A 27701-nucleotide genomic window follows, 5' to 3' on the forward strand; every position below is an offset into this window, starting at 1 on the left:
CCTCAACGCGTCCGACGATAACCACAGTCCGAGCCCATTGTCACTCACCCCCGCGCAGCAGGAGGCGCGGCTTGAAGGATGATGGCTGCGCTTAGCCCCTGGGCCCAAGGGCTCTGCGCCAGTCCCCTTCAGCCTCAACGTGCCCGATGGCTCTGCGCGGGGCGGGGGGCAGGGCCGGCGCATATTTTTGGTCCGACTCCGGTCCCTTCCTCGTCTCTGAGTTTGTCAAATGCAGCGCCTGTCCAGGGCTCACTTTGCTATCAACTGGCTGGTCACCGCCATCGTAGGGCCCCGTTCTGGTTTCATCCAGCTTCGAAGGCTCCTGCGCACTGCGGGGTTGTTGGCATTTGTGGTCCTGATTTGCGCTGGCTCACCCTTACGCTGGACACAGCGCCAGATGATATATTTGGTCCGACTCCGGTCCCTTCCTCGTCTCTGAGTTTGTCAAATGCAGCGCCTGTCCAGGGCTCACTTTGCTATCAACTGGCTGGTCACCGCCATCGTAGGGCCCCGTTCTGGTTTCATCCAGCTTCGAAGGCTCCTGCGCACTGCGGGGTTGTTGGCATTTGTGGTCCTGATTTGCGCTGGCTCACCCTTACGCTGGACACAGCGCCAGATGATATATTTGGTCCGACTCCGGTCCCTTCCTCGTCTCTGAGTTTGTCAAATGCAGCGCCTGTCCAGGGCTCACTTTGCTATCAACTGGCTGGTCACCGCCATCGTAGAGCCCCGTTCTGGTTTCATCCAGCTTCGAAGGCTCCTGCGCACTGCGGGGTTGTTGGCATTTGTGGTCCTGATTTGCGCTGGCTCACCCTCACGCTGGACACAGCGCCAGATGATATATTTGGTCCGACTCCGGTCCCTTCCTCGTCTCTGAGTTTGTCAAATGCAGCGCCTGTCCAGGGCTCACTTTGCTATCAACTGGCTGGTCACCGCCATCGTAGGGCCCCGTTCTGGTTTCATCCAGCTTCGAAGGCTCCTGCGCACTGCGGGGTTGTTGGCATTTGTGGTCCTGATTTGCGCTGGCTCACCCTCACGCTGGACACAGCGCCAGATGATATATTTGGTCCGACTCCGGTCCCTTCCTCGTCTCTGAGTTTGTCAAATGCAGCTCCTGTCCAGGGCTCACTTTGCTATCAACTGGCTGGTCACCGCCATCGTAGGGCCCCGTTCTGGTTTCATCCAGCTTCGAAGGCTCCTGCGCACTGCGGGGTTGTTGGCATTTGTGGTCCAGAGCCCCGGCTCTAAATTAAACCTGTTACCCTAGTAGGCGGGCCTCCGGGTCCCCCTCTCTTCTTCGGTTATGGAGTACATTGGGCGCGGGGGCAGCCAGTGGAGGGCAAGGGCCCTGCCTCAAAGTGTGGTGTAGGGGACAGGGGAGCCAGGGCCTTGGGGTCCTGGTGCTTTTTATCTTTTAAAGTGGCTCAGAGTACCAAAGGCACGGACTTCCAGGGGGCTGCACCAAGGGTGTGTAGCTCGTGTTGGGGTGCTTAAGTGTGGGTCCCCGGGTTCGAAGGGAGGGCCTGGTCCCCGGTGGTCATCCCCGGAGTCCCAGAGCCTGCAACCCGGGGAAGAGTGGCCCGTCCCCAGACTGAGTTTGGGGGAATGCGGGGTGGCTCTGGAGGGGCTCCAGGGGTTCCAGGGGGTGCTCGGCGGAGGCCATGCCCAGCCAGAGTGGCCCTTCCCCGGGCAGAATCTGGGGAGAGTGGGGGGTGGCTCTGGAGGTGCTCCGGGGGCTCCAGGGGTTCCAGGGGGTGCTCAGTGGGGGCCATGCCCAGCCAGAGTGGCCCTTCCCCGGGGTGAGTCTGGAGGAGTGGGGGGTGGCTCTGGAGGTGCTCTGGGGGCTCCAGGGGGTGCTCAGTGGAGGCCATGCCCAGCCAGAGTGGCCCTTCCCCGGGCAGAATCTGGGGAGAGTGGGGGGTGGCTCTGGAGGTGCTCCGGGGGCTCCAGGGGTTCCAGGGGGTGCTCAGTGGGGGCCATGCCCAGCCAGAGTGTCCCTTCCCCGGGGTGAGTCTGGAGGAGTGGGGGGTGGCTCTGGAGGGGCTCCAGGGGTTCCAGGGGGTGCTCGGCGGAGGCCATGCCCAGCCAGAGTGGCCCTTCCCCGGGGTGAGTCTGGAGGAGTGGGGGGTGGCTCTGGAGGGGCTCCAGGGGTTCCAGGGGGTGCTCGGCGGAGGCCATGCCCAGCCAGAGTGGCCCTTCCCCGGGCATAGTCTGGGGAGAGTGGGGGGTGGCTCTGGAGGTGCTCCGGGGGCTCCAGGGGGTGCTCAGTGGAGGCCATGCCCAGCCAGAGCTTCCCTTCCCCGGGCAGAGTCTGGAGGAGTGGGGGGTGGCTCTGGAGGTGCTCCGGGGGCTCCAGGGGGTGCTCAGTGGAGGCCATGCCCAGCCAGAGTGGCCCTTTCCCGGGCAGAATCTGGGGAGAGTGGGGGGTGGCTCTGGAGGGGCTCCAGGGGTTCCAGGGGGGTGCTCGGCGGAGGCCATGCCCAGCCAGAGTGGACCTTCCCCGAGCATAGTCTGGGGAGAGTGGGGGGTGGCTCTGGAGGTGCTCCAGGGGTTCCAGGGGGTGCTCAGTGGGGGCCATGCCCAGCCAGAGTGGCCCTTCCCCGGGGTGAGTCTGGAGGAGTGGGGGGTGGCTCTGGAGGGGCTCCAGGGGTTCCAGGGGGTGCTCGGCGGAGGCCATGCCCAGCCAGAGTGGCCCTTCCCCGGGCATAGTCTGGGGAGAGTGGGGGGTGGCTCTGGAGGTGCTCCGGGGGCTCCAGGGGGTGCTCAGTGGAGGCCATGCCCAGCCAGAGTGGCCCTTCCCCGGGCAGAATCTGGGGAGAGTGGGGGGTGGCTCTGGAGGTGCTCCGGGGGCTCCAGGGGTTCCAGGGGTGCTCAGTGGGGGCCATGCCCAGCCAGAGTGGCCCTTCCCCGGGGTGAGTCTGGAGGAGTGGGGGGTGGCTCTGGAGGTGCTCCGGGGGCTCCAGGGGGTGCTCAGTGGAGGCCATGCCCAGCGAGAGTGGCCCTTCCCCGGGCAGAGTCTGGAGGAGTGGGGGGTGGTTCTGGAGGAGCTCCGGGGGCTCCAGGGGTTCCAGGGGGTGCTCAGTGGGGGCCATGCCCAGCCAGAGTGGCCCTTCCCCGGGCAAAGTCTGGAGGAGTGGGGGGTGGCTCTGGAGGGGTTCCAGGGGGTGCTCGGCGGAGGCCATGCCCAGCCAGAGTGGCCCTTCCCCGGGCATAGTCTGGGGAGAGTGGGGGGTGGCTCTGGAGGTGCTCCGGGGGCTCCAGGGGGTGCTCAGTGGAGGCCATGCCCAGCCAGAGTGGCCCTTCCTCGGGGTGAGTCTGGAGGAGTGGGGGGTGGCTCTGGAGGAGCTCCAGGGGTTCCAGGGGGTGCTCGGCGGAGGCCATGCCCAGCCAGAGTGGCCCTTCCCCGGGCATAGTCTGGGGAGAGTGGGGGGTGGCTCTGGAGGTGCTCCGGGGGCTCCAGGGGGTGCTCAGTGGAGGCCATGCCCAGCCAGAGTGGCCCTTCCCCGGGCAGAGTCTGGAGGAGTGGGGGGTGGCTCTGGAGGTGCTCCGGGGGCTCCAGGGGTTCCAGGGGGTGCTCAGTGGGGGCCATGCCCAGCCAGAGTGGCCCTTCCCCGGGCAAAGTCTGGTCGTGTGCGGGGTGGATGATCCCTGCTCCGCCTCACGCGAGTTCGAGACCGGCTGGGTGCCCTTTTATCCATGAGGCACTGCACTGCCTCCGGCAGCCGAGTTCGGGGCCCGGTGAGGGCTCCAGGCTCCAGGGGCTCCGACCCGGAGCCTCCGACCCGCAGAAGGTGCTCCCTGGCCGGGCAAAGTCTGGCCGTGTGCGGGGTGGATGATCCCTGCTCCGCCTCACGCGAGTTCGAGACCGGCTGGGTGCACTTTTATCCATGAGGCACTGCACTGCCTCCGGCAGCCGAGTTCGGGGCCCGGTGAGGGCTCCAGGCTCCAGGGGCTCCGACCCGGAGCCTCCGACTCGCAGAAGGTGCTCCCTGGCCGGGCAAAGTCTGGCCGTGTGCGGGGTGGATGATCCCTGCTCCGCCTCACGCGAGTTCGAGACCGGCTGGGTGACCTTTTATCCATGAGGCACTGCACTGCCTCCGGCAGCCGAGTTCGGGGCCCGGTGAGGGCTCCAGGCTCCAGGGGCTCCGACCCGGAGCCTCCGACCCGCAGAAGGTGCTCCCTGGCCGGGCAAAGTCTGGCCGTGTGCGGGGTGGATGATCCCTGCTCCGCCTCACGCGAGTTCGAGACCGGCTGGGTGCCCTTTTATCCATGAGGCACTGCACTGCCTCCGGCAGCCGAGTTCGGGGCCCGGTGAGGGCTCCAGGCTCCAGGGGCTCCGACCCGGAGCCTCCGACCCGCAGAAGGTTCTCCCTGCCCGGGCAAAGTCTGGCCGTGTGCGGGGTGGATGATCCCTGCTCCGCCTCACGCGAGTTCGAGACCGGCTGGGTGCCCTTTTATCCATGAGGCACTGCACTGCCTCCGGCAGCCGAGCAGCACACGTCTGGCCGTGTGCGGGGTGGATGATCCCTGCTCCGCCTCACGCGAGTTCGAGACCGGCTGGGTGCCCTTTTATCCATGAGGCACTGCACTGCCTCCGGCAGCCGAGTTCGGGGCCCGGTGAGGGCTCCAGGCTCCAGGGGCTCCGACCCGGAGCCTCCGACCCGCAGAAGGTGCTCCCTGGCCTGGCAAAGTCTGGCCGTGTGCGGGGTGGATGATCCCTGCTCCGCCTCACGCGAGTTCGAGACCTGCTGGGTGCCCTTTTATCCATGAGGCACTGCACTGCCTCCGGCAGCCGAGTTCGGGGCCCGGTGAGGGCTCCAGGCTCCAGGGGCTCCGACCCGGAGCCTCCGACCCGCAGAAGGTGCTCCCTGGCCGGGCAAAGTCTGGCCGTGTGCGGGGTGGATGATCCCTGCTCCGCCTCACGCGAGTTCGAGACCGGCTGGGTGCCCTTTTATCCATGAGGCACTGCACTGCCTCCGGCAGCCGAGTTCGGGACCCGGTGAGGGCTCCAGGCTCCAGGGGCTCCGACCCGGAGCCTCCGACCCGCAGAAGGTGCTCCCTGGCCGGGCAAAGTCTGGCCGTGTGCGGGGTGGATGATCCCTGCTCCGCCTCACGCGAGTTCGAGACCGGCTGGGTGCCCTTTTATCCAAGAATCAACTGGAGTGTGGAGCTTCTACGGGCCTCCAGGGGCACTGCCGACCCAGAGCTGTGCCCCGGCTTCAGTTCTCTGTATCTCAGGAAGTTTTTTATTTATACATTTATTTCATCCATAATCTCTGGCGCCTAAAGGGTTATGCCTGAATGTCACTGTTTTCCATTCATCCAATGTCTAATGTCTGTTACTATGTCAGTCAAGTCTTTGATCGTTGGCGTGGTTGGTGTCGAGCATTTCTTTGTGATGGCCTTTTTCTCTACAGCCAAAAGTATGTTCCAAGGGTATCCATTTATTGTGTCCATGGCAGGAGTGTTGAGGCCCAAGTACATAGTTTTAAATTTGAGTGGAATGGCAAAGTCAAAAACAGTCTGCAGTGCCCTGTGAATTTCAGTCCATTATTTTTGAGCAACAGCACAGCCCCAAAACACCTGATAGTGGTTTGCCTGCTGGGTTCTCCAGCAGTTAGCATTTCCTTGTGAATAATGGGCACTTTGACATGGTGTGGTGAAAAAAACATATTTTTCCCCTTCAGGCATGTGATTTTGTGGTCTTCCTCAGGGCTGTTCCTACATTTCCACACTCTTGGTCAGACAAAACCAGGTTCACTTCTCGTTCCCATTGGTTTAGAATATACTTAGCAGAACGTCGTCCAGATTACCAATGCATTGAGATCATTTAGAAATGATTCCCCTCGCAAGTTCTGATTGATTGGTTTCAACGAAGATTACTGTCAGAGGATTATAGTGGTCATTTCTTTGTTTCATTTCTTGCTCATAATAAGTCCTATAAAAGTCCTGTCTCTCCAAGTCAAAGGATTCCTTCAAAACGTCAATGCTTTTCATTTGAGTTTCTGTTGCAATGCGGTGAAACGTTTACGCCTTTTGTAATCCAGGCGTTGAATCATAAGCTTGGTCATAAGAAAACCAGCTCCAGATTTTAACAGCTTTGTTTAGTTTGTATGCTTTGGTTAGCTCCTTTCAGGGGGTAAGCACAGATTTTACCCAAAGATTCTTCATGTTTCTGCACTTTTTCAAAAGAGTAACGCTACTCTCGGGGCACTCAAGGTTCCACTGAGATTTGAACTCGGATCGCTGGATTCAAAGTGTGCTAACCATTACACCATGGAACCGCAGACTGCTCCTTGGAAGGATAACGGTGATCCAAAGCTACAAGTCTTACATCAATCATCCCTTGCCCAAAAAATGAGAAACAAGGAGTGCAAACAGTGCAAACAATCTTGATGTGCAGCAATACTTTTCCCTCTCTTAAAACCCTTTAAGCGCCAAAGTCGCAGAAATGCAACTTTACCGTACAAGGAAATTAATGAAATAATAGTAGAAAATGAATCACTTCAGTCATTGGTCGGTTCGGTGCAACTTCCCTTTATTAGCCAGGTATGATCCAGGGCAGATCCGGTAAGGAAAAAAATGGCTGGAGGAAGTACACGTGGCATGCAATTTACAGCAGATTCTGACTCTGAAGGGTATTATCTCCCCGAGAGTGACGATGGATTTCCAAGTGGAGATGAAGGGACTTCGAAACAACGGACAGATGCAAAGGACAGACGGAGGCGAGGAACCAGTGGAACCAGTGGCTGCAGTAAAACTTGCCCGGTGGATGAGAGCTGGGACATGCTGAGAGAGGTCGAGGTATTTGAGGCATGGATCAAACCTTTTGAAGACCCAGTTGGCTACACAGGAGAGATGGATCTGACGGATGCTAATCCATTTGATATTCTGTCACTCTTTCTGACCGATCAGTTTTGGACTTTCATTACTGATGAGACAAATAGATATGCACATCAGTGTATGGCACCTATGATTCTGAAGCCACATTCAAGATTTCTTGAGTGGTATGATGTATCAGTCACCGAAATGAAAGCTTTCTTCGCTTTGCATCTCTCCATGGGCCTTGTTGAGAAACCTGAAATCGAGGATTACTGGGGAACATTTTGGCTTACACAAACGCCTGGATTTGGAAATGTAATGTCAAGAAACAGATTTGAAATCATTCTTTCGTTCTTTCATTTTGTCAACAATAATGATTATGTGAGAACAGGCGAGCCCGGGCACGATAAACTGTTCAAAGTCCGCCCAATAATAGATTTGATTATTCCCAAATTTGCAGCAGTTTACAGTCCAATCAAGGAGCTTTCTTTAGATGAAATGACAATAGCTTTCAAGGGGAGATCTTCACTAAAATGTTACTCTCCGAATAAACCTGACAAATATGGCTATAGAGTGTATGCCCTGAGTGAAAGCTGTTCAGGGTATGTTTTGCGCTGGTCAATGCACACTGGACAGTACAAAAATAATGCAAGCAACATCAGTGCAACACACGCAGTTGTCCGTGAGTTGGTTTCTCCCTTTACGGGCAAAGGACACGAGATTTACATGGACAGTTACTATACCTCGCCTGTAATTGCAAATGAATTAGCAGATTTGGAAACTGGACTGTGTGGGACGGTAAGGATTACCAGGTTGGGGATGCCAAAATGCCTTGGTAAAAGTGTCTTACAGCTGAAAAAAGGAGATGACCCAGTTTTTTGCAGAAAGGGAAAACTCCTGGCTTGTGCTTGGCACGATACTAAACGTCTCACCATGTTGTCCACAGTCCATGGAAATGATTGTGTTCAGAGGAGGATCCGATCCAAGACAGATGACACTGGCTTCCGTGACATCAAAAGACCTGTATGTGTCGACCAGTACAACGCCTACATGGGTGGAGTGGACACTGCTGACCAGAGGATGAAGACATACCTCTTTCCACACAGGTCCCGGAAATGGTATCATCGCATATTCAATGCCATTATAAGCATAAGTATTGTCAACTCACACATCATATACACCAAATCCACTCCAGGCCCACACAAACCTTTAAAGGTTTACATTCAGAACATTATTGATGCATTACTGGCTGATCACTCCAAAAAACAAGAGAGGCGCTCAAGACCGGAGGGTGAAATGCCACAGAGACTCACAGAGCGTCATTGGCTTTGTCAAGCAGAGGGACGTCCAGACTGCGCCGTGTGCTCTGACCGCTCTCGTACCAAAGGCAGGCGGCAATCAAAGTACAGGTGCCGTCAGTGTGGCGTTGGCCTCTGTGCGGTTCCATGCAACGAGAGATACCATACGCTAAAAAACTTTAAATGCTGTCATTTGGATATGTAAAAGTGCAGGGTACCTTGACCCTGGATGGACATCTTTTCTGTGATGGCTCTCTCCTTTCTTCACTGCTTTCTCCACAACCTGCCTGGCACCAATGATGGATGTATAAGTTGGAAAAATAAAAAAAATGAAAAAAATACATAATAAATACCGTGTTTGTCATCATTTGGTCAGAACTTGTAATCAGGGCCCGAGTTTGAAGATGTGAGCAAAAGGGGTGAAAATGGGTTAAAATGTGAAAAAACACCAAAATGAGCAAAATGAAATAATCCCCCATCATCAGTGCACTGTTTGCCCCCAGAAAAGCACTCCCCTGGGGCCTGGAGGTGATCTGACCATCATAGTATAGCACCATATGCCCCTGAGGGACTTAGAGTAAAAACCGAAATAGTACACTATACCTGAAAAGACTCTGTCATTTTTCGGCAATAGTACACTATAATTTATAAGGGCATTCAAAGGTTGTGGGTTCGAGTCCCACCAGAGTCGCTAATGGTGAGAGAACATACTAGGTTTTTTACAATGGAAAATCTGCTCGCTTTACTATCTGATGAAAGGCACTGCTGAACGAGGTTCAATTGCCAAGTGTGCTTGAAAAAGTAAGCAAATACATCGGCATTATGTCAAATAACATTATCTTGCACATTTTCCTCAATATCCAGATTAACTGCAGGATATTGAGTGCGCAATAAATTGGCGAGAGTCGATTGATTGAAAGACTTCCAGTTTTTTTATAGCTACATTGGTACAGGGGATTTAGCTCAAAGGTAGAAAGATTGATGCCCTCGCTCTCCATTAAACACAGTTGATTGGACAGGGGCTGAACTTTCGAATGTTGCTGGCTCTCTTTAAAAAAAAAGATATTGCGGCTTGTCGACTCGCAAATATTTTATTGAGCAGGCTGTTTGTCTCTGTGGCGCAATTGGCCAGCGCGCTCGGCTGTTAACCGGGAGGTTGGTGGTTCGAGCCCACCCAGGGACGATTGGAAGAGGTATAGCAGGCAAAATCTATGAGGTAATACTGGTCACTGAATATCTAGCTGAAACAGGTTGGAGTAGCTTTTAAGAGGTGCTGTGGCTTAGATGGTCAAATTGCCTGTCTAGTAAACAGGAGATCCTGGGTTCAAATCCCAGCAGTGCCTTCATGATAGCCTTTCAAGCAAATCAGTTGTTTACATGTACAGAAAAACTTATCACCCGAAAGAGCTCTTTTACATTTTTTAATTAGAGATTGAAAAGTATCCCTGAATAAACAGAGTAAATGCACTCTTTTCACTCCTTGTTTCTCAGTTTGATGGTAAGGATTGATTGATTGATGTAGACCGTTTTTGGATGACTGTTTTGCTTTTGTGAAAAAGGGGAATCAGACAAAAGTTGCAAAGGCATTCAAAGGCTGTGAGTTCGAGACCCACCAGAGTCACTGTTGTAACCCCTGTTATCTACATTGGTAAATAGGAAAGCCTGCTTGTGTTATTAACTGATGAAAGGAACTGCTAAATTTGGTTCAATTACCACAGAATCCCAGTGTGCTATAGGCTGGCCACTGCTTGGTAGGAGTTTCCCGTACGTGAGTGACTGTTCCTTCCTTCCTTCACGTCCCGCTCAACCTCGTCTTCTTCTAAAGAGTTTGGCGCTGTCCTCAGAAGCTTTGGTCTTACTCAGCACCTGAGTGGCCCCACCAAGGGCAAAGGGCACACTCTGGACCTGCTAATGACAAAGCAGGTTAATATTTCAAATTACAGTGTGGTAAATGTTACTTTGATGGTTTCTGTATTTCTCCAGGTGCAATGAGTTTGCAGTCTTCTTTGCAAGACTCAGTTCAGAACATTAAAAATACCATTATTTGCAGATAACAAGCACGCAGCCAGCTAGACAACTGGAGTTAACCCATTTTGCATTTGTGGCTGACAAAACTTTCCAAGAGATCACCACAAGTCTGAGTTCCACTACATGCTGCCTTTATGCATTGCCTACTAGATTTTTAAAGTCTATGGTGAGCAGTCTGTTGGCTCCAATCAATCAAAAAGTCAACATGTTGCTTGGATCTGGAATTTTCCCAAGATCCTTAAAACTGCAGTCATTAAGCCTGTCTTAAAGAAGAGCAGTCTTGATGCCACAGTGCTAAATAATTACCGGCCCATCTCAAACCTACTACTACTCAGTTGTCCATTCAAGCATGCAAATTATTTACAACGACAGAAAATGCGCTGCTGTTACAAATTGGAATAAGATGGAAAAGTATCCCTGCACACACAGATTAACTGCACTCTTTTCACTTTTTGATTCTCAGTTTGTTGGCAAGGAATGACTGATGTGGACCCATTTTGGATGAAAACCGTGTTTTGCGTTTGTGGAAATGAGCATCATGGAAGGATGTATGGGCTCTGTGGCGCAATGGATAGCGCATTGGACTTCTAGGCATAATTTGCAAGGATATTCAAAGGTTGTGGGTTCGAGTCCCACCAGAGTAGCTAATGGTGAGAGAACATACTAGTTTTTTTACAATGGAAAATCTGCTCGCTTTACTATCTGATGAAAGGCACTGCTCAACGAGGTTCAATTGCCAAGTGTGCTTGAAAAAGTAAGCAAATACATCGGCATTATGTCAAATAACATTATCTTGCACATTTTCCTCAATATCCAGATTAACTGCAGGATATTGAGTGCGCAATAAATTGGCGAGAGTCGATTGATTGAAAGACTTCCAGTTTTTTTATAGCTACATTGGTACAGGGGATTTAGCTCAAAGGTAGAAAGATTGATGCCCTCGCTCTCCATTAAACACAGTTGATTGGACAGGGGCTGAACTTTCGAATGTTGCTGGCTCTCTTTAAAAAAAAAAATATTGCGGCTTGTCGACTCGCAAATATTTTATTGAGCGGGCTGTTTGTCTCTGTGGCGCAATTGGCCAGCGCGCTCGGCTGTTAACCGGGAGGTTGGTGGTTCGAGCCCACCCAGGGACGATTGGAAGAGGTATAGCAGGCAAAATATATGAGGTAATATTGGTCACTGAATATCTAGCTGAAACAGGTTGGAGTAGCTTTTAAGAGGAGCTGTGGCTTAGATGGTCAAAGTGCCTGTCTAGTAAACAGGAGATCTTGGGTTCAAATCCCAGCAGTGCCTTCATGATAGCCTTTCAAGCAAATCAGTTGTTTACATGTACAGAAAAAACTTATCACTGAAAGAGCTCTTTTACATTTTTTAATTAGAGATTGAAAAGTATCCCTGAATAAACAGAGTAAATGCACTCTTTTCACTCCTTGTTTCTCAGTTTGATGGTAAGGATTGATTGATTGATGTAGACCGTTTTTGGATGACTGTTTTGCTTTTGTGAAAAAGGGGAATCAGACAAAAGTTGCAAAGGCATTCAAAGGCTGTGAGTTCGAGACCCACCAGAGTCACTGTTGTAACCCCTGTTATCTACATTGGTAAATAGGAAAGCCTGCTTGTGTTATTAACTGATGAAAGGAACTGCTAAATTTGGTTCAATTACCACAGAATCCCAGTGTGCTATAGGCTGGCCACTGCTTGGTAGGAGTTTCCCGTACGTGAGTGACTGTTCCTTCCTTCCTTCACGTCCCGCTCAACCTCGTCTTCTTCTAAAGAGTTTGGCGCTGTCCTCAGAAGCTTTGGTCTTACTCAGCACCTGAGTGGCCCCACCAAGGGCAAAGGGCACACTCTGGACCTGCTAATGACAAAGCAGGTTAATATTTCAAATTACAGTGTGGTAAATGTTACTTTGATGGTTTCTGTATTTCTCCAGGTGCAATGAGTTTGCAGTCTTCTTTGCAAGACTCAGTTCAGAACATTAAAAATACCATTATTTGCAGATAACAAGCACGCAGCCAGCTAGACAACTGGAGTTAACCCATTTTGCATTTGTGGCTGACAAAACTTTCCAAGAGATCACCACAAGTCTGAGTTCCACTACATGCTGCCTTTATGCATTGCCTACTAGATTTTTAAAGTCTATGGTGAGCAGTCTGTTGGCTCCAATCAATCAAAAAGTCAACATGTTGCTTGGATCTGGAATTTTCCCAAGATCCTTAAAACTGCAGTCATTAAGCCTGTCTTAAAGAAGAGCAGTCTTGATGCCACAGTGCTAAATAATTACCGGCCCATCTCAAACCTACTACTACTCAGTTGTCCATTCAAGCATGCAAATCATTTACAACGACAGAAAATGCGCTGCTGTTACAAATTGGAATAAGATGGAAAAGTATCCCTGCACACACAGATTAACTGCACTCTTTTCACTTTTTGAATCTCAGTTTGTTGGCAAGGAATGACTGATGTGGACCCATTTTGGATGAAAACCGTGTTTTGCGTTTGTGGAAATAAGCATCATGGAAGGATGTATGGGCTCTGTGGCGCAATGGATAGCGCATTGGACTTCTAGGCATAATTTGCAAGGGCATTCAAAGGGTTGTGGGTTCGAGTCCCACCAGAGTCGCTAATGGTGAGCGAACATACTAGTTTTTTTACAATGGAAAATCTGCTCGCTTTACTATCTGATGAAAGGCACTGCTGAACGAGGTTCAATTGCCAAGTCTGCTTGAAAAAGTAAGCAAATACACCGGCATTATGTCAAATAACATTATCTTGCAATTTTTCCTCAATATCCAGATTAACTGCAGTATATTGAGTGCGCAATAAATTGGCGAGAGTCGATTGATTGAAAGACTTCCAGTTTTTTTATAGCTACATTGGTACAGGGGATTTAGCTCAAAGGTAGAAAGATTGATGCCCTCGCTCTCCATTAAACACAGTTGATTGGACAGGGGCTGAACTTTCGAATGTTGCTGGCTCTCTTTAAAAAAAAAGATATTGCGGCTTGTCGACTCGCAAATATTTTATTGAGCAGGCTGTTTGTCTCTGTGGCGCAATTGGCCAGCGCGCTCGGCTGATAACCCTTTAGGCGCCAGAGATTATGGATGAAATAAATGTATAAATAAAAAACTTCCTGAGATACAGAGAACTGAAGCCGGGGCACAGCTCTGGGTCGGCAGTGCCCCTGGAGGCCCGTAGAAGCTCCACACTCCATTTGATTCTTGGATAAAAGGGCACCCAGCCGGTCTCGAACTCGCGTGAGGCGGAGCAGGGATCATCCACCCCGCACACGGCCAGACTTTGCCCGGCCAGGGAGCACCTTCTGCGGGTCGGAGGCTTCGGGTCGGAGCCCCTGGAGCCTGGAGCCCTCACCGGGCCCCGAACTCGGCTGCCGGAGGCAGTGCAGTGCCTCATGGATAAAAGGGCACCCAGCCGGTCTCGAACTCGCGTGAGGCGGAGCAGGGATCATCCACCCCGCACACGGCCAGACTTTGCCCGGCCAGGGAGCACCTTCTGCGGGTCGGAGGCTCCGGGTCGGAGCCCCTGGAGCCTGGAGCCCTCACCGGGCCCCGAACTCGGCTGCCGGAGGCAGTGCAGTGCCTCATGGATAAAAGGGCACCCAGCCGGTCTCGAACTCGCATGAGGCGGAGCAGGGATCATCCACCCCGCACACGGCCAGACTTTGCCCGGCCAGGGAGCACCTTCTGCGGGTCGGAGGCTCCGGGTCGGAGCCCCTGGAGCCTGGAGCCCTCACCGGGCCCCGAACTCGGCTGCCGGAGGCAGTGCAGTGCCTCATGGATAAAAGGGCACCCAGCCGGTCTCGAACTCGCGTGAGGCGGAGCAGGGATCATCCACCCCGCACACGACCAGACTTTGCCCGGGGAAGGGCCACTCTGGCTGGGCATGGCCCCCACTGAGCACCCCCTGGAACCCCTGGAGCCCCCGGAGCACCTCCAGAGCCACCCCCCACTCCTCCAGACTCTGCCCGGGGAAGGGCCACTCTGGCTGGGCATGGCCTCCACTGAGCACCCCCTGGAGCCCCCGGAGCACCTCCAGAGCCACCCCCCACTCTCCCCAGACTATGCCCGGGGAAGGGCCACTCTGGCTGGGCATGGCCTCCGCCGAGCACCCCCTGGAACCCCTGGAGCTCCTCCAGAGCCACCCCCCACTCCTCCAGACTCACCCCGGGGAAGGGCCACTCTGGCTGGGCATGGCCTCCACTGAGCACCCCCTGGAGCCCCCGGAGCACCTCCAGAGCCACCCCCCACTCTCCCCAGACTATGCCCGGGGAAGGGCCACTCTGGCTGGGCATGGCCTCCGCCGAGCACCCCCTGGAACCCCTCCAGAGCCACCCCCCACTCCTCCAGACTTTGCCCGGGGAAGGGCCACTCTGGCTGGGCATGGCCCCCACTGAGCACCCCCTGGAACCCCTGGAGCCCCCGGAGCACCTCCAGAGCCACCCCCCACTCCTCCAGACTCTGCCCGGGGAAGGGCCACTCTGGCTGGGCATGGCCTCCACTGAGCACCCCCTGGAGCCCCCGGAGCACCTCCAGAGCCACCCCCCACTCCTCCAGACTCACCCCAGGGAAGGGCCACTCTGGCTGGGCATGGCCCTACTGAGCACCCCCTGGAACCCCTGGAGCCCCCGGAGCACCTCCAGAGCCACCCCCCACTCTCCCCAGATTCTGCCCGGGGAAGGGCCACTCTGGCTGGGCATGGCCTCCACTGAGCACCCCCTGGAGCCCCCGGAGCACCTCCAGAGCCACCCCCCACTCCTCCAGACTCTGCCCGGGGAAGGGCCACTCTGGCTGGGCATGGCTTCCGCTGAGCACCCCCTGGAACCCCTGGAGCCCCCGGAGCACCTCCAGAGCCACCCCCCACTCCTCCAGACTCTGCCCGGGGAAGGGCCACTCTGGCTGGGCATGGCCTCCACTGAGCACCCCCTGGAGCCCCCGGAGCACCTCCAGAGCCACCCCCCACTCTCCCCAGACTATGCCCGGGGAAGGGCCACTCTGGCTGGGCATGGCCTCCGCCGAGCACCCCCTGGAACCCCTCCAGAGCCACCCCCCACTCCTCCAGACTTTGCCCGGGGAAGGGCCACTCTGGCTGGGCATGGCCCCCACTGAGCACCCCCTGGAACCCCTGGAGCCCCCGGAGCACCTCCAGAGCCACCCCCCACTCCTCCAGACTCACCCCGGGGAAGGGCCACTCTGGCTGGGCATGGCCCCCACTGAGCACCCCCTGGAACCCCTGGAGCCCCCGGAGCACCTCCAGAGCCACCCCCCACTCTCCCCAGATTCTGCCCGGGGAAGGGCCACTCTGGCTGGGCATGGCCCCCACTGAGCACCCCCTGGAGCCCCCGGAGCACCTCCAGAGCCACCCCCCACTCTCCCCAGACTATGCCCGGGGAAGGGCCACTCTGGCTGGGCATGGCCTCCGCCGAGCACCCCCTGGAACCCCTCCAGAGCCACCCCCCACTCCTCCAGACTTTGCCCGGGGAAGGGCCACTCTGGCTGGGCATGGCCCCCACTGAGCACTCCCTGGAACCCCTGGAGCCCCCGGAGCACCGCCAGAGCCACCCCCCACTCCTCCAGACTCTGCCCGGGGAAGGGCCACTCTGGCTGGGCATGGCCTCCACTGAGCACCCCCTGGAGCCCCCGGAGCACCTCCAGAGCCACCCCCCACTCTCCCCAGACTATGCCCGGGGAAGGGCCACTCTGGCTGGGCATGGCCTCCGCCGAGCACCCCCTGGAACCCCTGGAGCTCCTCCAGAGCCACCCCCCACTCCTCCAGACTCACCCCGGGGAAGGGCCACTCTGGCTGGGCATGGCCTCCACTGAGCACCCCCTGGAGCCCCCGGAGCACCTCCAGAGCCACCCCCCACTCTCCCCAGACTATGCCCGGGGAAGGGCCACTCTGGCTGGGCATGGCCTCCGCCGAGCACCCCCTGGAACCCCTCCAGAGCCACCCCCCACTCCTCCAGACTTTGCCCGGGGAAGGGCCACTCTGGCTAGGCATGGCCCCCACTGAGCACCCCCTGGAACCCCTGGAGCCCCCGGAGCACCTCCAGAGCCACCCCCCACTCTCCCCAGATTCTGCCCGGGGAAGGGCCACTCTGGCTGGGCATGGCCCCCACTGAGCACCCCCTGGAGCCCCCGGAGCACCTCCAGAGCCACCCCCCACTCTCCCCAGACTATGCCCGGGGAAGGGCCACTCTGGCTGGGCATGGCCTCCGCCGAGCACCCCCTGGAACCCCTCCAGAGCCACCCCCCATTCCTCCAGACTTTGCCCGGGGAAGGGCCACTCTGGCTGGGCATGGCCCCCACTGAGCACCCCCTGGAACCCCTGGAGCCCCCGGAGCACCTCCAGAGCCACCCCCCACTCCTCCAGACTCTGCCCGGGGAAGGGCCACTCTGGCTGGGCATGGCCTCCACTGAGCACCCCATGGAGCCCCCGGAGCACCTCCAGAGTCACCCCCCACTCTCCCCAGACTATGCCCGGGGAAGGGCCACTCTGGCTGGGCATGGCCTCCGCCGAGCACCCCCTGGAACCCCTGGAGCTCCTCCAGAGCCACCCCCCACTCCTCCAGACTCTGCCCGGGGAAGGGCCACTCTGGCTGGGCATGGCCTCCACTGAGCACCCCCTGGAGCCCCCGGAGCACCTCCAGAGCCACCCCCCACTCTCCCCAGACTATGCCCGGGGAAGGGCCACTCTGGCTGGGCATGGCCTCCGCCGAGCACCCCCTGGAACCCCTGGAGCCCCTCCAGAGCCACCCCCCACTCCTCCAGACTCACCCCGGGGAAGGGCCACTCTGGCTGGGCATGGCCTCCGCCGAGCACCCCCCTGGAACCCCTGGAGCCCCTCCAGAGCCACCCCCCACTCCTCCAGACTCACCCCGGGGAAGGGCAACTCTGGCTGGGCATGGCCCCCACTGAGCACCCCCTGGAACCCCTGGAGCCCCCGGAGCACCTCCAGAGCTACCCCCCACTCCTCCAGACTCTGCCCGGGGAAGGGACACTCTGGCTGGGCATGGCCTCCACTGAGCACCCCCTGGAACCCCTGGAGCCCCTCCAGAGCCACCCCGCATTCCCCCAAACTCAGTCTGGGGACGGGCCACTCTTCCCCGGGTTGCAGGCTCTGGGACTCCGGGGATGACCACCGGGGACCAGGCCCTCCCTTCGAACCCGGGGACCCACACTTAAGCACCCCCACACGGGCTACACACCCTTGTTTCAGCCCCCTGGAGGTCCGTGCCCTTGGTACTATACCATGGAAGTCCGTGCCCTTGGTACTCCGACTGGAGTACCAAGGGAACGGCCCAGCACTCACCACAGAGGCTCGCGCCGGCCCCGGCCCACCTTTCGTCCCCGGGTACCCACACTTAAGCACCCCAACACGAGCTACACACCCTTGGTGCAGCCCCCTGGAAGTCCGTGCCCTTGGTACTCTGAGCCACTTTAAAAGATAAAAAGCACCAGGACCCCAAGGCCCTGGCTCCCCTGTCCCCTACACCACACTTGGAGGCAGGGCCCTTGCCCTCCACTGGCTGCCCCCGCGCCCAATGTACTCCATAACCGAAGAAGAGAGGGGGACCCGGAGGCCGGCCTACTAGGGTAACAGGTTTAATTTAGAGCCGGGGCTCTGGACCACAAATGCCAACAACCCCGCAGTGCGCAGGAGCCTTCGAAGCTGGATGAAACCAGAACGGGGCCCTACGATGGCGGTGACCAGCCAGTTGATAGCAAAGTGAGCCCTGGACAGGAGCTGCATTTGACAAACTCAGAGACGAGGAAGGGACCGGAGTCGGACCAAATATATCATCTGGCGCTGTGTCCAGCGTGAGGGTGAGCCAGCGCAAATCAGGACCACAAATGCCAACAACCCCGCAGTGCACAGGAGCCTTCGAAGCTGGATGAAACCAGAACGGGGCCCTACGATGGCGGTGACCAGCCAGTTGATAGCAAAGTGAGCCCTGGACAGGCGCTGCATTTGACAAACTCAGAGACGAGGAAGGGACCGGAGTCGGACCAAATATATCATCTGGCGCTGTGTCCAGCGTAAGGGTGAGCCAGCGCAAATCAGGACCACAAATGCCAACAACCCCGCAGTGCGCAGGAGCCTTCGAAGCTGGATGAAACCAGTGTAGGGTCTCAAAACTACATGTATTCAGTTTATGATTAAGGAAGATTTCTTAGCAGAAACGAGACAAGACGGGGCACCAGGGTTAAACCCAAAGAGCTAAGATACGGTCCTTAATCGCGCTCGTTAAAAAGGTCTGAAGGGTGTTTCACGATTCAGGGACTTACACATAGTCTAATCAAACAAACAATAGTCAATAACTCTTTCGTGTAGTTTATTTATCAAAAGGGAAATCAAAACACCGGAGCAGAAATGCGCACAGGTAAATCACAGGTGATGTTATATCAGATTTAACAGCAGATTTCATGCAGATGATGTTAAACCAGGGTTTTGCCTTTGATAACCAAACGTGTCTATGCTAATCTATATCAAAAAGAGGGAAAGTGAGAAGCTAAAGGGAGGAGGAACCGCTGAGCTCTACCCAAATCACGCTACAAAACGGACCGCACGCAATTGACTCGGCTTACGGTTCTGTAGACTCGGTCCGACTGGTCCTGGTCCGCGGACGAGGTCCGGAGCGAGGCGTCGCGTGGAGCGGTGTGGCGGCGAAGGTTCGTGAAGCGTGCGGCGGCCGTGGAGCTGGCGGCGGTCGGGGAGCGATGCGTCGCGTGGAGCGGAGGAGGCTGCGACGTGCTGTAAGGTCCTTGGCGCCGGGGAGCGGTGTGCTGCGACGTGCTGTAGGGTCCTTGGCGCCGGGGAGCGAGGGGTCGCGTGGAGCGGTGTGCTGCGACCTCCTTGAAGCGGCGGCGGCAGCGGAGGCGATGTCGGGGAGTTCCTCGGCGGTAGAACGCTTTAGCGGTGTGTTTACTCAGATGAGGACGTAGTGCTGATCCACGTAAACGGCGTAGATTACTTCAAAAAGAAACGAAGTAGCAAAGAAAGTCTCTGTCCGGTTTAGCGCTTAAGCTTAGTTCCAGGCGGTTTCAGGTAGTTCCAGGTGGTTTCAGAGTCCTAGACTGGCATGGCCTTGTCGACCACGTGACGGACGGATTTTGTTGAGACAAAGGAAAAGTGAAAGCTCGCCCGGGGAGACGGCTTCAAGATAGAAGAACAAGAGAAGAACAAAGAGAGCGACAAAAAAGCTTGGAGCGTCCTTTTGATACCTGGCCCGCAGGGCATGCTGGGAGCGAAAGGGGCGGGCGCTACTGCGAAAACTTCCTGTTTAACATTTTCCTGACCGAGAAAATAAAACTGGAGTAACGTAAATAATAATGGCAAAAACATTGAACCCTGTTTTAACATTTACACGTTAAACACTTTTGGCAGTTTGTGCACATTATTTCTTGAGGTAGACACATTTTACATCTTCTTTCACCTGTGATAAAAAATATCGAGTTAAAGCATTGGGAATATAAAACCTTAAACAGTGGAAAAATACGTAACACAAGGTGAAACATGAGTTGATTCGAAAAACATTCATGGCATAATCACATAAAACAGTTCATCGGGGCATCTTCCTGTAAGACTGTGGGGAGAAGAAGGTCTTTTATCACACAAGTCACAGCGGCTCCCCTGCGGTGAGGGACAGAGGGAGAACGAAAAACCCCCAATGTTCAAAGAGAGATTTTCTGTTATCTGGCCGTGGAATGTCCATCTCCATTCCCCTACAACCCCCCGATTGGCCGTCGGTTCTCCGATGAAGAAGCATCGGGCAAATGTCAAAGGGAATGTCCTTACCGAGTCAGCGAGCGGCACAGAGTGGCATGATTTGGGTAGACCTCTGAACCTGGACTGGTCGCTTTATCCTATTTGGGCTGAGGGGCAGGTGCTAGTGGGTGTTACACTATCCCTAGGCTACTAAATTTCAGCACATCATCCTCAGAGGGAGTGGTAAACCATGCAAGAGCTCTTGACTCCTAGTGCAAGAATTTGGGCGTAGAAACAAGATTCTAAGACACCGAGGTAGCTTATGTAGTATCGAGGTACAAAATTAGATCAAGGTGGATGTCTATCGTGGAAAAAACGAAAGTGGTTAACAAGGTTCCTGACATACGTTTCACCCTAGCGAAGCGGCAACTTCTAGGTTGGACCGCTTCTGTACGAAACAGGTGACAGAATATTCTACTCTATGGTTTGCATGCAGGGGAGATTAACATACGAGGCTAGTGGTAGGGACTTTGCGGGCTTAGGACCAGCTGTAAGTCGGGGATTTGGCTAAAATTTTCCAAGCTCCAGTAGGTGGCGCCTGCGTTAGATGTCGTTGGGGCAGAACAACTCGTGCTGCTGTGTCATGCTTGTCATAGTGGAGGATCGCCTCTCGGAGGGAAGTGTTCACGAGTCAACGGCCCCCCAACTATTTTAGCCCGGGTCTCTGTGACCTGGTCTCGCACCGCCACGAAGGTTGGGCACGCGCTGCCTGCTGTCACAGGTTTTGAACCGCAAACGCCGCCGGTACTGTCATGTATTGCTATCACGATACGCAATAACGTCTGGGGTCTGTAAGTGTCACATGCCATCAGGAGGAGGCGTTGTGACCACATGCTTCTGTCAACATACATCTGGGGATGTTTTTAGAGACACTAACACGTAATTCTTTGATTAGGTTTTAGTGGTTAGGGTTAGTAGACTTTACAATCCGTGCAAAACAGTTGTTAGTACAGTCCCTAACGGGCGTGTGTTTGTCGGAGTTGTGTTCTAGTTGGAACTATCGGCATCCCTGACATGTCCCATGGGGTTTTGGTGCGCTTTGATTTGGTTGTGATGAACCCACTTCAGAGTAGGTTCTCTGCGTCCTTTGGTGATGTCAGAGTTGTGTTCTAGTTGGAACTATCAACATCCCTGACATGTCCCATGGGGTTTTGGTGCGCTTTGATTTGGTTGCGATGAACCCACTTCAGAGTAGGTTCTCTGCGTCCTTTGGTGATCTTCACGTGGTACACCACCGGAGATCGTTTGTTGACAATCTCGTAGGGTCCGGACCAACGTGGGAAGAGTTTTCGGGTTAGCTTGGTTAGCCAGTCTCTTGTCTGTCCGATCGGGTGCGCTAAGATGTAATACCATACCTTGTCGTTTGGGGCTTTCTGATCGTAGTAAGCCTTGCAATCCTTTGCACTTTTCTCAAGCTTCTTCTGAGCGAAAGAGAAGGTTGCTTTCAGGTGCTCCTGTAAGTCCAACATGTATTGGTGGGTGGTGTAGGCGGTTGCGATGCTAACCTCTCCCGGTTTGTACAACAGGTGTAGGGGGAGGGTCATCTGTCGGTCAGTCAAGAGTTTGTATGTGGCGTTGACCCCCCGGAGGCCAGCTGTTGGCGCGTCGTGTGCGTGCGTCAGCATAACCCCCCGGAGGCTCTGAGGTACCACAAATGCGGGTGCAGTGAGGATCTCAGAGGCAAACACCAGCAGTCCATGACGCAAGGTGAAGTTCTCTCTTGTGCGCCACAGCGCAGCGAGAGGTGCGTCGGCAGCAAGTGCATCGGGAGGGATGGCACTTGGCGCAGGGTCAGGAAGGAAACCGATGATGCGGCTTATGGCCCCCTCGGCTGCTTGTAGAGATACAAGGTCAGAGGAAGCGAAGGTCGGAGACACTTCAAGAAAGGCGCGATCGGGCTGGGGCCGTCCGGTGACAGCGGCCACCGAAAGGGTGGGCTGGGTGGGCATCAACTCACTGTCCAGTGAGTCAGCCTGTAAGTTACAGGGAGCCCCTTCAAGGGCCCCTTGTTTTGCCAGGGAGTCGGCTAGGTCGTTGAGGTCTTTGTCTGGCGGCACGTCGACCTCGGGAGGGGTCGCGATGGCACTGCACTGAACTGGCGGAGTTGATTGGGGCATGGGCAGAGGTCGACGGACTTGTGCCCAGATTTTGAGTCGTTTAAAATCAACCAGTGGCTCGAAGCGACTGAGCAGCTCTTGACCTAAAAGAAGGGGAATAGAATTCAAAGGTGAAACGTAAACAGGATGCATCAGTTTCATGGGGCCGATCGTTATCTGGATCAGGGCCACCTCGTCAAGGGTGGTGTTGACCTGAGAGAAAGGTCGGATTTCCAATCAGCAGGGCTGTGACTTCAGTTCTCGTTGAGAGTGCTGGGCCACTTTTTGTAAGGTTCTGAAAAGTTCGCGGGAGATCAAGCTGATGTCGGCGGCTGTATCAAGGAGTGCATCATGCACGAAGTTGTCCTCCAAGAGGACTGAAAGATAAAGCTTGCGTGCGGCTCCCTTTTCGGAAAGGTTACCAAGAAACTGGGTAAAGGGGGGCTCGCATTGGATGATCGATGGGTCGTTATCCTGTGGGCTGGAGATAGAACTTACCTGGACCACCAAGACGTCGTTGGACTCCGGTCGCGTTTGATCGTCGCTGTCAAGTTCCTGGTCTTCAGGGGGTTGGTCCCCAGTGACAGGTGTTTCCGACAGAGGGTCCAGGTCCACAGGGCTCCGATAGAAGCCTTCTAACTCGTCTTCCGATTGGCTGAGCGCTGAGTTATCACTCGTCTCAGGTCCGAGGGAGGTTACGGCGAGGACCTCCGCTTTACTTTTCTGGTTCAATTTCATGTCTTGGATCATTTTCAGCACCATACTCAGCTGTTCTTTACTGAGGTTCAAAGCGTCGAGACTCAGTTTAGAGGAAGACTTACCTGCGGAGTCTCCTTGGGTTTCTTCCTTCGTTGAGCCGTTAGGCCGGGAGTCCCTTCTGAACGGTCTGGTATCCCTTCGGTTGTTATACCTACCTGAGGCGTTCTCCCTGTCCCTAAACGGTCTTTGCGGTCCTCGGGTGTCTCCCGAGCGATGGTTTTCCAAGGTGCCCTCTAGCTCGAGAGGTCTTTCGACGCTCAGGACGGAAGAGTGGCCTTGGGTTCTGATTGTTGTTCCTGCCTGTTTGGTGTAGCTCCTTACCGCTAAATCTCGCAGCTGGCGGCTGCTTTGAGTTATTGGGCAGGCTGCCACGCCCAGGTGGTAGCTGGTTGCGGGGTGGAGGTTCTGTAGGAACAAAGATTTGAAATGTTTGTCCTCCTCCATCCCTGCTTCGTTTTGTGCTCCAAAATACGCTTTCCTCAATCGGTCGTAGTAGGCTTGAGGAGCCTCGTGTCTGTCTTGCTTGCACATCAGGGCAGCAGGCAACCCTATTGAGGTGCCTGTATCTGAGTACTCTTCGAGGAGAGCATGACACAAGAGCTCATAGTCCTTCAGGACGTAAGGAGGTTGGCGTTCCATGAAGCTGCTAACGTCTCGGCTGGACGTTAGTTTGATCAAGAAGATCTTGTCTTTGATTGACGGATCCGACAGGCGTCCAGCATAGAAGTCGATGTCTCTCAGGTACGCGCTGGTGTCGTTAGCGACGCCTGGCTTGGGCTCAAACCGAGAGATATGCCTGGCTATTTTGTCGAAGTCATGGTCGGTCGGGCCTCGGTGGCGTCTATCGGGGTCTCTGCCCGCGCGATAGTCTTCACGAGTGAAGTCGTCGGGGTACCTACGAGTGTCCCTGAAGTCGTCGGGGTACCTACGAGTGTCCCTGAAGTCGTCGGGGTACCTACGAGTGTCCCTGAAGTCGTCGGGGTACCTACGAGTGTCCCCACGGTCATCTCGTCGCGCGTCCCTGTGGTCATCGTAGTGCCTGCGGGGGCTACCGTGGTCGTCTCGTCGCGCGTCCTGTAGTTCGGCGTGATGTCTACGGGGGCTGTCATGTCTGTCGCGTCGCCTGTCCCGTAGGTCATAGTCCGAATAACGTCGGGCGGAGCTGGTAGAGTCGGGTCCGGGGTGGTACCGGGACTTGTCTCGGTCACGGGCGTCCCCCAGTCGTCTACCGTCAGTGTAGGTCCGGCTTGGGCTCCTCCCCCCGTAGGTTCGTCCATGCATGTCAGAGTCGGAGGTTCGATCGTCTCTGGGTCGGTCATGGTCAGCGTACGGGGTGGGGCTCTTACGTCTGTCGTAGTCGTGGTCCCGTGGTGGCCAGCTACAGTCTGTCCTGTCTCCCCTTTCTTCCTTCCTCTGTGGGTCCAGGCGGGCCACGGGGGTTGGACTGGGTTGAGTCCCCCACCCGTGGTCCTCCCGGTTGTCTGTACTCGGTCGGTCGTAGGACGGTTTCGCACGGCTTTGCCTGTCAGTCAGGTCTCTTATCTGGAGTCTAAGGGCATGCAGCTCAGTCTCTGCCTTTTCAGTCGCCTGAATGGATCGATGGAGCGCGTGCTTGGCATCTTCCAGATCAGCTTCCTGGTCAGCAAATTTCTGCTCCGCCCGTTGAAGCTCCTGTCGGAGGTAGGAGGTTTCGTCCTCCTTTGCTCTCTCAGATCTTGACCTGGCGTCAACGCTCTGTGTTAGCAGCGCAACGTCTGCGTTGGCTCGGTCAAGCTCCGTTCTGAGGTCGGCGGTCTCAGTTCTCTGTAACTCCAGGTCTGTCTTCCTGGCTTCCGATTTGTGATGCTCAAGTTCAAGGAGTTCCCAGGTCCTTTCCAGGATGACATACAAATCGATAGCAACGTGGCTTGCCCATTCGGCCATGTCCTTAGCCTTTGGCGCCTGTTGGAGTCCAATCCACAGCGCGAGGTCCTTGTGAAGGTTCCTGTTGGACAGGAGCCTGTTCCTTCCCAGGACACCAGGGGCTACTTCACTGGTATAGTCTACCATGGACTTGTGTAGGTTGTCTACAGGCCAGTGAATGACATCACTATCAGAGTCCGCCATGTTTACTTTAGGCAGGGTCGGGACGAGAGGGTCCCAAGTCGCCAGGTCTGTGAGTTGCCTAGATCAATTCAGTCAAGTGGGACCGATATGTCGGGACGCCGATAGTTTCTGAATTAAAATCGCTCGCTTAGGAGAATTTAAAAGAAACGTTTTAGAGTGTTCGTGTTAAGTTACTGTGGCTAGGCTAAACCTTTGTGCGTGTAGCTGCGTGGACGCTGCCCTAGGAGTAACTGTGCTGGGGGAAGTATGACAGCTTGAGCACTATCCTCTTCTTCTGACTACTTATGCTATCAAACAATATTTATTTTTTAATTCCACTTGCAAACTGTTCACCGCCTTCTTTTTCTTTCTCTCACTCCTGAGGACCTGTGGACCCAGATGTCCCTCTCCTGGTGAAGTGGTCCCTGCCCCATGTGGACGGTCCCTCATCTGCCTGAAGAGTGGCTCCAGTTCGCCTCAGTCGGTCCCTCATCTGCCTGAAGAGTGGGTCCAGCTCGCCTCCGACGGTGCCTCATCTACCTGAAGAGTGGGTCCAGCTCGCCTCCCACGGTCCCTCATCTGCCTGAGGAGTGGGTCCAGTTCGCCTCCGACGGTCCCTCATCTGCCTGAAGAGTGGGTCCTGCTCGACTCCGACGGTCCCTCATCTGCCTGAAGAGTGGGTCCAGTTCGCCTCAGACGGTCCCTCTTCTGCCTGAAGAGTGGGTCCAGCTCCAGTCTCCTCGTGTCCGTCTGTCCGTCTGTGAGAGTCGGATCTCTCCTTCACTGGAACTCCTCCAGGTTTCTACGCTTTTTTCCCAAAGAGGTTTTTTTTGTAGTTTTTCCTGGCCGAGAAGGAGAGTCTAAGGACAGAGGACCCTGGGACATCGTCCCTCGCCACCACAGACATTGTCTGACTTCATCGCCACCACAGACATTTTTGATTCATTTCTCCCTGTGGCCCTCAGAGGCAACTGTTGTTGTGATTTTGGGCCTTACAAAAATAAATTGATTTGATTTGATTTGATTTAGTTCGTGCGTGAGCGGGGCATGCAGTCGTGCGGGTGTTGATGTTTGGATGAAACAACAGTTAACAAGGCATGTTAAATGGCATTGCAATTAGACATCACCCATGGACGCATGCAGTGTCCACGGCACTTCACTAGGTTCCACGGCAAGGCTTAGCGGGGTCAGGGCCATGCAGTTACGTAACAAGAGGTCTGATCGGGGCGACACTCGCTGTTCTTGACCGGCGTTCAGTAGGCAATCAAACAGGTAAACAAGCTGTTATTCTGATAGCGTGCAGCATTCACAGTGAAGTGTTACTTAGCGCCGGGGTACACCTGCGGAGATTGGTTGAAATTCATGCAGTGTATAGAAAGGAAAAATTTAGTTTAATCAAAGCGTTAAACAGCAGCGTCAGCTGTGCAGAACGAGCGTTAAACAAGGTGTTGTTCTGGGGCGTGTGCACACTTGCAGCAGAACAGGTACAAAGCGGTTAGTTAAAACAGGCCATGCACTTCTAAAAGAAAAACATTGATTAACACGTTACAACAGCGTCGGCTGTGCAGAACGAGCGTTAAACAAGGTGTGAGCTTAGGAGCATGCAAGCACTTGCAAAACAGATACACAGCGGTTAATTAAAACAGGCCATGCATTTCAAAAGAAAAATATTGATTAACGCGTTAAAACAGCGTCAGCTGTGCAGAACGAGCGTTAACCAAGGTGTTGTTCTGGGGCGTGTACACACTTGCAGCAGAACAGGTACAAAGCGGTTAGTTAAAACAGGCCATGCACTTCTAAAAGAGAAATATTGATTAAAGCGTTAAAACAGCAGTAGGGAAACTGTGCGAAAGCATTTAAACAATCTGTGTTAGCAGCGAGGAGCATGCAGTGTGAAAGTAAACACTAATCTTGTTAGTGTCTAGGTGAGACTTGATTGTCACCCCCCGGTGTGTGTTGACAGGGGAACAGGGTCAGCCTAAGGGTAAAGTGTAGTACAATTTACCCACCACCAGATGGAGACAAAGCTACGCTAAGCGTGTGATTCAATTTAATGACCACTAGATGGAGACAAAGCTCCGCTAAGAGTGTGATTCAATTTAATGACCACTAGGTGGAGACAAAGCTCCGCTAAGAGTGTGATTCACTTTAATGACCACTAGATGGAGACAGAGCTCCGCAAAGGGTGTGATTCAATTTAATGACCACTAGGTGGAGACAAAGCTCCTGGGCTGGACAGTTTTCCTCCGGAGGAATTCCAGCTGGGCGCAGGGCGCCTGGGACCGCCTCTATGGGGGGTCAGAGTTAGCGTCGAGTCGTCACTCAGCGCGCTCTACACGGCTTTGTTAGCATTTAGCTCATGTGTTAGCATTAGCATCCACGCTCGGCCGCGTGGTTTGTAAAGACAAAATGGCGGTTAGCACAACAACATGGCATTTAGCGTACTAGCTCGGCTCGTGTTTGTGCTAGCTCAGGGCCGTAGCCTATGTACTAGCTTCTGCTCGTGTCATTTGGTAGCGAGCCAAAAATATTCACGAGTGTGGCAGTTGTTCGGGGACGGGAAACTCGCCGTACTGCCCCTGCCGTCTTGGGGTGGATGTGCTTATGCGGCGTTACAGCCCTAATAAGCTTCCCCAGGTTCGATAATTATCTTGCGCACGTGTTCGTGAAGTAACTAGGCGGTTTGTGTACAGTAACAGCAGCGTACGGTTTATCCAAGCATCGTTACAGCGCAGGCAAGTTCACAAAGCAGTCTCATATTCCAGCATCGACACAGCAGCATACAGTTTGAGTTCAAACGTCCACAAAAGTTTATGAGTACTAA

At 54.8% G+C, this 27701-nt stretch overlaps 6 non-coding genes and 1 pseudogene across 6 annotated transcripts; 6 read left to right on the plus strand and 1 right to left on the minus strand.

Moving 5' to 3' along the window:
• The first annotated feature begins 9229 nt into the window (after positions 1 to 9229).
• Positions 9230 to 9303, plus strand: trnan-guu (transfer RNA asparagine (anticodon GUU)). The gene has a single exon. It is a non-coding gene; the product is annotated as a tRNA-Asn (tRNA).
• Positions 9304 to 9389: 86 nt separating this feature from the next.
• trnat-agu (transfer RNA threonine (anticodon AGU)) lies at positions 9390 to 9463 on the plus strand. Its single transcript has one exon. It is a non-coding gene; the product is annotated as a tRNA-Thr (tRNA).
• A 1238-nt stretch (positions 9464 to 10701) lies between these two features.
• On the plus strand, positions 10702 to 10792 carry trnar-ucu (transfer RNA arginine (anticodon UCU)). Its single transcript is given in 2 exon segments — positions 10702 to 10738; positions 10757 to 10792. It is a non-coding gene; the product is annotated as a tRNA-Arg (tRNA).
• A 418-nt stretch (positions 10793 to 11210) lies between these two features.
• trnan-guu (transfer RNA asparagine (anticodon GUU)) lies at positions 11211 to 11284 on the plus strand. Its single transcript has one exon. It is a non-coding gene; the product is annotated as a tRNA-Asn (tRNA).
• Positions 11285 to 11370: 86 nt separating this feature from the next.
• trnat-agu (transfer RNA threonine (anticodon AGU)) lies at positions 11371 to 11444 on the plus strand. Its single transcript has one exon. It is a non-coding gene; the product is annotated as a tRNA-Thr (tRNA).
• A 1238-nt stretch (positions 11445 to 12682) lies between these two features.
• trnar-ucu (transfer RNA arginine (anticodon UCU)) lies at positions 12683 to 12774 on the plus strand. Its single transcript is given in 2 exon segments — positions 12683 to 12719; positions 12738 to 12774. It is a non-coding gene; the product is annotated as a tRNA-Arg (tRNA).
• A 14310-nt stretch (positions 12775 to 27084) lies between these two features.
• LOC140351445 (piggyBac transposable element-derived protein 4-like) overlaps positions 27085 to 27701 on the minus strand; it is a 255983-nt pseudogene continuing 255366 nt past the window's right edge.

Source organism: Eucyclogobius newberryi, unplaced genomic scaffold, assembly GCF_026437365.1.
Source record: "Eucyclogobius newberryi isolate DKJ021-1_F unplaced genomic scaffold, fEucNew1.0.hap1 SCAF_8, whole genome shotgun sequence".
NCBI lineage: Eukaryota > Metazoa > Chordata > Actinopteri > Gobiiformes > Gobiidae > Eucyclogobius > Eucyclogobius newberryi.